This window comes from Rhinoderma darwinii, chromosome 2 (assembly GCF_050947455.1).
Source record: "Rhinoderma darwinii isolate aRhiDar2 chromosome 2, aRhiDar2.hap1, whole genome shotgun sequence".
Lineage (NCBI taxonomy): Eukaryota > Metazoa > Chordata > Amphibia > Anura > Rhinodermatidae > Rhinoderma > Rhinoderma darwinii.
Genome location: NC_134688.1, coordinates 483,599,228 through 483,608,340, shown reverse-complemented (window position 1 = coordinate 483,608,340; position 9,113 = coordinate 483,599,228). Strand labels below are relative to the sequence as shown.

The 9,113-nt window shown below is 31.9% G+C and overlaps 1 pseudogene; it reads right to left on the bottom strand.

Moving 5' to 3' along the window:
- LOC142741942 (glutamine amidotransferase-like class 1 domain-containing protein 3, mitochondrial) overlaps positions 1-7,347 on the bottom strand; it is a 24,843-nt pseudogene extending 17,496 nt beyond the window's left edge.
- Between the last annotated feature and the right edge of the window lie 1,766 nt (positions 7,348-9,113).

The window sequence follows — 9,113 nt, the reverse complement described above, 5'->3', positions numbered from 1 at the left end:
ATATATATATACACTGTACTGAGAGGATGACTATATATATATATATATATATATATATATATATACACTGTACTGAGAGGATGACTATATATATATACTATACTGAGAGGGTGAATATATATATACTGTACTGAGAGGGTGACATATATATATATATATACACTGTACTGAGAGGGTGACCATATATATACACTGTACTGAGAGGGTGACTATATATACACTGTACTGAGAGGGTGACTATATATATATATACTGTACTGAGAGGATGACTATATATATATATATATATACTGTACTGAGAGGGTGACTATATATATATACTGTACTGAGTACAGTATTATATATATATAGTCACCCTCTCAGTACAGTGTATATATATAGTCATCCTCTCAGTACAGTATATATATATATAGTCACCCTCTCAGTACAGTATATATATATATTCACCCTCTCAGTACAGTATATATATAGTCATCCTCTCAGTACAGTATATATATATATATAGTCACCCTCTCAGTACAGTATATATATATATATATATATATATATATATAGTCACCCTCTCAGTACAGTATATATATAGTCACCCTCTCAGTACAGTATATATATATATATAGTCACCCTCTCAGTACAGTGTGTATATATATATATATATAGTCACCCTCTCAGTACAGTATATATATAGTCATCCTCTCAGTACAGTATATATAGTCACCCTCTCAGTACAGTATATATATATATAGTCACCCTCTCAGTACAGTATATATATATATATAGTCACCCTCTCAGTACAGTATATATATATAGTCATCCTCTCAGTACAGTATATATATATATATATATATATATATATATATATATAGTCATCCTCTCAGTACAGTATATATATATATATATATATAGTCATCCTCTCAGTACAGTATATATATATATATAGTCACCCTCTCAGTACAGTGTATATATAGTCACCCTCTCAGTACAGTGTATATATATGGTCACCCTCTCAGTACAGTGTGTATATATATATAGTCATCCTCTCAGTACAGTATATATAGTCACCCTCTCAGTACAGTATATATATAGCCACCCTCTCAGTACAGTATATATAGTCACCCTCTCAGTACAGTATATATATATATATAGTCACCCTCTCAGTACAGTATATATATATATATATATATATAGTCACCCTCTCAGTACAGTGTATATATAGTCATCCTCTCAGTACAGTATATATATATAGTCACCCTCTCAGTACAGTGTATATATATATAGTCACCCTCTCAGTACAGTATATATAGTCACCCTCTCAGTACAGTATATATATAGCCACCCTCTCAGTACAGTATATATAGTCACCCTCTCAGTACAGTATATATATATATAGTCACCCTCTCAGTACCGTATATATAGTCACCCTCTCAGTACAGTATATATATAGTCACCCTCTCAGTACAGTATATATATAGTCACCCTCTCAGTACAGTATATATATATAGTCACCCTCTCAGTACAGTATATATATATAGTCACCCTCTCAGTACAGTATATATAGTCACCCTCTCAGTACAGTATATATATAGTCATCCTCTCAGTACAGTATATATATAGTCATCCTCTCAGTACAGTGTATATATATATATATATATATATATATATATAGTCGCCCTCTCAGTACAGTATATATATATAGTCACCCTCTCAGTACCGTATATATAGTCACCCTCTCAGTACAGTATATATATAGTCACCCTCTCAGTACAGTATATATAGTCACCCTCTCAGTACAGTATATATATATATATATATATATATAGTCACCCTCTCAGTACAGTATATATATATAGTCACCCTCTCTATATATATATATATATATATATATACTGTACTGAGAGGGTGACTATATATATATATATATACTGTACTGAGAGGGTGACTATATATACTGTACTGAGAGGGTGACTATATATACTGTACTGTGAGGGTGACTATATATATATACTGTACTGAGAGGGTGACTATATATATACTGTACTGAGAGGGTGACTATATATATATACTGTACTGAGAGGGTGACTATATATATATATATATACATACTGTACTGAGAGGGTGACTATATATATATATATATACTGTACTGAGAGGGTGACAGTATATATATATATATATATATATATATATATATATATATATAGTCACCCTCTCAGTACAGTATATATATATATAGTCACCCTCTCAGTACAGTATATATATCTATCCATCCTCTCAGTATATATATATATATATATAGTCACCCTCTCAGTACAGTATATATAGTCATCCTCTCAGTACAGTATATATATATATATATATATATATAGTGACCCTCAGAACAGTATATATATATATATATATATATATATATAGAGACCCTCTCTGTACAGTGTATATATATATATAGTCATCCTCTCAGTACAGTATATATATATAGTCACTCAGTACGGTATACAGTATATATATATATATATATATATATATATATATATATACATATATATAGTCACTCTCAGTACGATATACAGTATATATGTCACCCTCTCAGTACAGTATATATATATATAGCCATCCTCTCAGTACAGTGTATATATATATAGTCACCCTCTCAGTACAGAATACACATATAGTCACCCTCTCAGTACAGTATATATAGTCACCCTCTCAGTACAGTATATATATATATATATATAGTCACCCTCTCAGTACATGTATATATATATATATATATATATAGTCACCCTCTCAGTACAGTATATATAGTCACCCTCTCAGTACAGTGTATATATATAGTCACCCTCTCAGTACAGTATATATATATAGTCATCCTCTCAGTACAGTGTATATATATGGTCACCCTCTCAGTACAGTATATATATATATATATAGTCACCCTCTCAGTACAGTATATAGTCACCCTCTCAGTACAGTATATAGTCACCCTCTCAGTACAGTGTGTATATATAGTCGCCCTCTCAGTACAGTATATATAGTCACCCTCTCAGTACAGTATATATATATATATATATATATATATAGTCGCCCTCTCAGTACAGTATATATATATATATATATATATATATATATATAGTCACCCTCTCAGTACAGTATATATATATAGTCACCCTCTCAGTACAGTATATATATATATATATAGTCACCCTCTCAGTACAGTGTATATATATATATATATATATAGTCACCCTCTCAGTACAGTATATATATATATATATATATAGTCACCCTCTCAGTACAGTATATATATATATATATATAGTCACCCTCTCAGTACAGTATATATAGTCACCCTCTCAGTACAGTATATATATAGTCACCCTCTCAGTACAGTATATATATAGTCACCCTCCCAGTACAGTATATATATAGTCACCCTCTCAGTACAGTATATATATAGTCACCCTCTCAGTACAGTATATATATATATATATATATATATATATATATATATATATATAGTCACCAACTCAGTACAGTATATATATATATATATATATATATAGTCACCCTCTCAGTACAGTATGTATATATATATATATATATATATATATAGTCACCCTCTCAGTACAGTATATATATATATATATATATATACACTGTACTGAGAGGATGACTATATATATATATATATATATACTGTACTGAGAGGATGACTATATATATATACTATACTGAGAGGGTGAATATATATATACTGTACTGAGAGGGTGACTATATATATATATATATATATATATATATATATATATACTGTACTGAGAGGATGACTATATATATATATATATATATACACTGTACTGAGAGGGTGACCATATATATACACTGTACTGAGAGGGTGACTATATATACACTGTACTGAGAGGGTGACTATATATATATATATATACTGTACTGAGAGGATGACTATATATATATATATACTGTACTGAGAGGGTGACTATATATATATACTGTACTGAGTGTATATATATAATACTGTAGTCACCCTCTCAGTACAGTGTATATATATAGTCATCCTCTCAGTACAGTATATATATATATAGTCACCCTCTCAGTACAGTATATATATATATATATATATATATATATATAGTCACCCTCTCAGTACAGTATATATATAGTCACCCTCTCAGTACAGTATATATATATATATAGTCACCCTCTCAGTACAGTGTGTATATATATATATAGTCACCCTCTCAGTACAGTATATATATATATATAGTCATCCTCTCAGTACAGTATATATAGTCACCCTCTCAGTACAGTATATATATATATATAGTCACCCTCTCAGTACAGTATATATATATATAGTCACCCTCTCAGTACAGTATATATATATAGTCATCCTCTCAGTACAGTATATATATATATATATATATATATATATAGTCATCCTCTCAGTACAGTATATATATATATATATATATATATATAGTCATCCTCTCAGTACAGTATATATATATAGTCACCCTCTCAGTACAGTGTATATATAGTCACCCTCTCAGTACAGTGTGTATATATATGGTCACCCTCTCAGTACAGTGTGTATATATAGTCACCCTCTCAGTACAGTATATATATAGCCACCCTCTCAGTACAGTATATATATATATATATATAGTCACCCTCTCAGTACAGTATATATATATATATAGTCACCCTCTCAGTACAGTATATATATATATATATATATAGTCACCCTCTCAGTACAGTGTATATATAGTCATCCTCTCAGTACAGTATATATATATAGTCACCCTCTCAGTACAGTATATATATATAGTCACCCTCTCAGTACAGTATATATAGTCACCCTCTCAGTACAGTATATATATATATATATATATATATATATATAGTCATCCTCTCAGTACAGTATATATATATAGTCACCCTCTCAGTACAGTGTATATATAGTCACCCTCTCAGTACAGTGTATATATATGGTCACCCTCTCAGTACAGTGTGTATATATAGTCACCCTCTCAGTACAGTATATATATAGCCACCCTCTCAGTACAGTATATATATATATATATATATAGTCACCCTCTCAGTACAGTATATATATATATATATAGTCACCCTCTCAGTACAGTATATATATATATATATATAGTCACCCTCTCAGTACAGTGTATATATAGTCATCCTCTCAGTACAGTATATATATATAGTCACCCTCTCAGTACAGTATATATATATAGTCACCCTCTCAGTACAGTATATATAGTCACCCTCTCAGTACAGTATATATATAGCCACCCTCTCAGTACAGTATATATAGTCACCCTCTCAGTACAGTATATATATATATATAGTCACCCTCTCAGTACAGTATATATATAGTCACCCTCTCAGTACAGTATATATAGTCACCCTCTCAGTACAGTATGTATATATATATATATATATATATAGTCACCCTCTCAGTACAGTATATATATAGTCACCCTCTCAGTACAGTATATATATAGTCACCCTCTCAGTACAGTATATATATATAGTCACCCTCTCAGTACAGTATATATAGTCACCCTCTCAGTACAGTATATATATAGTCATCCTCTCAGTACAGTATATATATAGTCATCCTCTCAGTACAGTGTATATATATATATATATAGTCGCCCTCTCAGTACAGTATATATATAGTCACCCTCTCAGTACCGTATATATAGTCACCCTCTCAGTACAGTATATATATAGTCACCCTCTCAGTACAGTATATATAGTCACCCTCTCAGTACAGTATATATATATATATATATAGTCACCCTCTCAGTACAGTATATATATATATATAGTCACCCTCTCAGTACAGTATATATATATAGTCATCCTCTCAGTACAGTATATATATATATATATATATATATATATATAGTCATCCTCTCAGTACAGTATATATATATATATATATATATAGTCATCCTCTCAGTACAGTATATATATATAGTCACCCTCTCAGTACAGTGTATATATAGTCACCCTCTCAGTACAGTGTATATATATGGTCACCCTCTCAGTACAGTGTGTATATATATATATAGTCATCCTCTCAGTACAGTATATATAGTCACCCTCTCAGTACAGTATATATATAGCCACCCTCTCAGTACAGTATATATAGTCACCCTCTCAGTACAGTATATATATATATAGTCACCCTCTCAGTACAGTATATATATATATATATATATATATAGTCACCCTCTCAGTACAGTGTATATATAGTCATCCTCTCAGTACAGTATATATATATAGTCACCCTCTCAGTACAGTATATATATATAGTCACCCTCTCAGTACAGTATATATAGTCACCCTCTCAGTACAGTATATATATAGTCACCCTCTCAGTACAGTATATATATATATAGTCACCCTCTCAGTACCGTATATATAGTCACCCTCTCAGTACAGTATATATATAGTCACCCTCTCAGTACAGTATATATAGTCACCCTCTCAGTACAGTATGTATATATATATATATAGTCACCCTCTCAGTACAGTATATATATAGTCACCCTCTCAGTACAGTATATATATATATATAGTCACCCTCTCAGTACAGTATATATATATAGTCACCCTCTCAGTACCGTATATATAGTCACCCTCTCAGTACAGTATATATATAGTCACCCTCTCAGTACAGTATATATAGTCACCCTCTCAGTACAGTATGTATATATATATATATATATAGTCACCCTCTCAGTACAGTATATATATAGTCACCCTCTCAGTACAGTATATATAGTCACCCTCTCAGTACAGTATGTATATATATATATATATATATATAGTCACCCTCTCAGTACAGTATATATATATATATATATAGTCACCCTCAGTACAGTATACATATAGTCACCCTCTCAGTACAGTATACATATATATAGTCACCCTCAGTACAGTGTATATATATATATATATATGGTCACCCTCTCAGTACAGTGTATATATGGTCACCCTCTCAGTACAGAGTATATATATATGGTCATCCTCTCAGTACAGTATATATATCTCTCTCTCTCACATCGTAGATAAGTTATTACACTATACGCACCACTGCTACTTTGGCCGCGGGGTTTCCCTGTGACGTATGCAGGGCCCGGGTCCCCAGCAGGGGTAGAACAAGTCTAGCTACCCGGTTTCCGAGCGCCGCCATCGCCGGGACTGAACTTCACCTTCAGCCGCTGCCCGGAGACATTCACTGACCGGACTATGTAACCGAGAATGAACGCTAGAGGTCAAAACGCGGAAATATGCCGCCATCATGCCGGAGACAAAACATGAGTACGAACTCATAGAGAGGTCCACAAAGAAATGGCGGCCGGCCAATCAGGACAGGACATCCACTATGTGCAGTGAAGACATTCAAAATAGTAATGTGTATACAAATAGCTCCCTCTACCACACCTCCAATACTCATACTAATAATCCTCTATATACTGTCATTATATACCTCACACTCCTGATACTGCTATATAATAATCCTCTATATACTGTCATTATATACCTCACACCCTGATACTACTATATAATAATCCTCTATATACTGTCATTATATACCTCACACCCCTGATACTGCTATATAATAATCCTCTGTATACTGTCATTATATACCTCACACCCCTGATACTACTATATAATAATCCTCTATATACTGTCATTATATACCTCACACCCCTGATACTGCTATATAATAATCCTCTATATACTGTCATTATATACCTCACACCCCTGATACTGCTATATAATAATCCTCTATATACCGTCATTATATACCTCACACTCCTGATACTACTATATAATAATCCTCTATATACTGTCATTATATACCTCACACCCCTGATACTACTATATAATAATCCTCTATATACTGTCATTATATACCTCACACCCCTGATACTACTATATAATAATCCTCTATATACTGTCATTATATACCTCACACTCCTGACACTACTATATAATAATCCTCTATATACTGTCATTATATACCTCACACCCTGATACTACTATATAATAATCCTCTATATACTGTCATTATATACCTCACACTCCTGATACTGCTATATAGTAATACCCTATATACTGTCATTATATACCTCACACCCCTGATACTACTATATAATAATCCTCTATATACTGTCATTATATACCTCACACCCCTGATACTACTATATAATAATCCTCTATATACTGTCATTATATACCTCACACCCCTGATACTACTATATAATAATCCTCTATATACTGTCATTATATACCTCACACCCTGATACTACTATATAATAATCCTCTATATACTGTCATTATATACCTCACACTCCTGATACTACTATATAATAATCCTCTATATACTGTCATTATATACCTCACACACCTGATACTACTATATAATAATCCCCTATATACTGTCATTATATACCTCACACCCCTGATACTATTATATAATAATCCTCTATATACTGTCATTATATACCTCACACCCTGATACTGCTATATAATAATCCTCTATATACTGTCATTATATACCTCACACCCCTGATACTACTATATAATAATCCTCTATATACTGTCATTATATACCTCACACTCCTGATACTACTATATAATAATCCTCTATATACTGTCATTATATACCTCACACTCCTGATACTACTATATAATAATCCTCTATATACTGTCATTATATACCTCACACTCCTGATACTACTATATAATAATCCTCTATATACTGTCATTATATACCTCACACCCCTGATACTACTATATAATAATCCTCTATATACTGTCATTATATACCTCACACCCCTGATACTGCTATATAATAATCCTCTATATACTGTCATTATATACCTCACACCCCTGATACTGCTATATAATAATCCTCTATATACTGTCATTATATACCTCACACTCCTGATACTGCTATATAGTAATACCCTATATACTGTCATTATATACCTCACACCCCTGATACTGCTATATAATAATCCTCTATATACTGTCATTATATACCTCACACCCCTGAT